We start from the raw sequence: 2,813 nt of genomic DNA on the forward strand, positions 1-2,813 counted from the left end.
CGTCCCAGTGACAAGTCAGCACTGCTCTGCCCCGGCCTATCCCCAAGGGAGACCCGGGGCCCCAGGGCTACGGGACCGACCTTAGCCACCGATAAAAACCACCATTCTCCATCCGGGGCAGCTCCATCTGGGGCTTTGCGGAGAGGGGACGGAAGCCAAGAGGGTGGGCCGAGGCAGGGGTGAGGAGGAAGCAGTGGGAAGGGGAAGTGAGGAGGCAGGAGAGGAGGGGAAGGGGAAGGGGGAGGGGAGGCGACCCATCCCTTCCATACCTGTTGGCTAGAGGCTGAGATTGAAGTAGAAAAGCAGAACTAAGGTATTTTATGGATTTGTCACAAACCAAAATTAATGAAGTATATTTTATTTTGAAAAAAAAAAAGAAATGAAGAAAACCAGATATGATAAATAAGGTTAATAAAATTAACTCTATTAATATATACTTGTTCTGCATTCTTTACTCAGCTTCTTTAAAAGACTTAAGGCTATTTAAAATAATAACTTTAATAATGTATTTGGGACTTGTATATAGGTGGAATATGTGTAAAATCACAAAGAGGGTAGAGAGATGGCCTCCTGGTGCTTACCACAGGCTGTGTTCTTGCACTGACTGTATAGAAAGAGGAGGCAGAGTGACCTCGCCCCATGTACACCTCAGCCCTGGCCTTGTGCCTGGTCTGAACTGTGAATGGGGAGACATGGAATTATTGAAGGAGCTTTGGAAACCTGGCTGTATGTGCCTTTGCTATTTGGGATGTGGCTCCTGGGCTAGGCAGACTGAAAAAAAAAAAAAAAAAAAAAGAGGGTAGAGAGAAAAACATACAGGAGTAAACTTTCTATACCTCACTTAAATGAAATTAGTATAAATTTGAGAATATGTAAATTCTTATGTATATGGTAAGGCCTGGAGCCACACTGAGAAAATAACTCAAAATTAGTTTAAAAATCATTAAATCAATTCAAATATTTCACTAGAAAAAAATCCATGTAATAAAAAGAAGATTGGAAAAGAAAGAGAGGAATAAAAAGATATAAGATGTACAGAAACCAAAAACCAAATGGCAGATATAAATTCAATGATATCAATAACATTACATGAATGGATTATGGATTATACAATACAACCAAATGGCAGAGATTGTCATGCTGAATAAAGAAATAAGAACCAACTCTATGTTGTCAATAAGAAACACACTTAAGAATAAAAAATACAATAAGTTCAAACTAAAAGCATGGAGAAAGACATACCATGCAAACAGAAGCCATAGGAGAGCTGGAAGGATTATACTAATATCAGATAAAATAGACTTTAAACCCCAAAAATGGGACTTTTTTTAATAATAAAAGGGTTATTCCACCAGGAAGATATAACAACTGAACACACATTATGCATCTAACCACAGAACCCCAAAGAAAGAATTAAACAATTCAGCAGTAATAAATACAGTCTTCAATAACCCACTTTCAATAATAAATAGAATAACAAAGCAGAAGATCAACAGCTATGGAAGACTTGGAAAATACCACAAAACAATAGACCTAGCAGATATTTATACAACATTCCACACAACACAAGCAGAATACACATTCATCGCAAGCACAAATGGAACATTCTCTAGGATTGGTCATGTGATAGAACATAAAAAACACCGTAAAAAGATGTTTCCAGGACTCTGCATTTGTCAAAACAAAATTATATCTTTATAAATCCTACTTGTAAAAAACACTTTAATAAACTTAAAAAGATTGAACTCATACAAAGCTGTGAAGGTAAGTTAGAAATCAATAACAGAAGGAAATTTTTGAAATTCACAAATATGTGGAAATTAGCACATTCCTAAATAGTCAATGGGTAAAAGAAAGAAATTATAAGGGAAATTTGAAATAATTTGAAATGAATGAAATAGAAAAGACAACATACTAAAATGTAAGGAATGCAGCTAAAGCAATTCTTACAGGAAAACTTGGGACTATAAGTACCTATATTAAATGAAGAAGAAAGATCTTAAATCTATGGCCTAATTTTCCACCTTAAGAAACTAGCAAAAGAGAGAAAATTAAACCCAAACAAGGAGGAAAAAATAGAGAGAGAAGAAATAAGCAAAGTAGAGACTACAAAAACAGTTGAGAAAATCAACAAAACCAAAAATTGAGCCTTTTGAAAACATCAACAAAAATGATGTGGCAGTTTAAAGTTTTTGTGGACCCAGAAAACCCTGTTCTTAAGCTAATTCAATCCTGTGCATGTAAACCTATTGTAGGTGGGAACTTTGATTAAATTACTTAAGGGGCTTTGATTAGATTGTATGATGCAGGGACAGTATGTATCCATTTTTATGTTGATGGAGTTTTGGATTTTTTGTACTTTTGACTATTATGAATAATGCTACTCTTAACATTCATGTGTAACTTCTTGCACATACATATGTTTTCTTTCTTTTGGGTGTATACCTAGGAGTAGAATTTCTGGCTCATGAGGTAGTTCTATGTTTGACATTTTGAGGAAGTTCTAATATGTTTTGCAAAGTGGCTGCATCATTTTACATTTTCATAAGCAATGTAAGAAATTTCCATTTCTCCACATCCTATCAACACATGTTACTGTCTTTTTTGTTATATCCATTCTAGTGGTGTAAAATGGTATTGCTTTGTGGTTTTAATTTGCATTTCTCTAATGATGTAGTTTTCTTATGCTCATTGGCCATTTTAGATCTTCTTTGGAGAACTATCTGTGGAGATCTTTTGCCCATTTTTTGAACTGAGGTATTTATATTTTGATTATTGAGTTGCTTTGAGGGTTCTTTATGTATTTGGGATAC

At 35.2% G+C, this 2,813-nt stretch overlaps 1 non-coding gene across 1 annotated transcript; it reads left to right on the plus strand.

The window, feature by feature from the left end:
- The first annotated feature begins 564 nt into the window (after positions 1-564).
- LOC111765036 (small nucleolar RNA SNORA51) lies at positions 565-696 on the plus strand. Its single transcript, XR_002797498.1, has one exon. It is a non-coding gene; the product is annotated as a small nucleolar RNA SNORA51 (small nucleolar RNA).
- The last annotated feature ends 2,117 nt before the right edge of the window (positions 697-2,813 follow it).

Source organism: Dasypus novemcinctus, chromosome 10 (genome assembly GCF_030445035.2).
Source record: "Dasypus novemcinctus isolate mDasNov1 chromosome 10, mDasNov1.1.hap2, whole genome shotgun sequence".
NCBI lineage: Eukaryota > Metazoa > Chordata > Mammalia > Cingulata > Dasypodidae > Dasypus > Dasypus novemcinctus.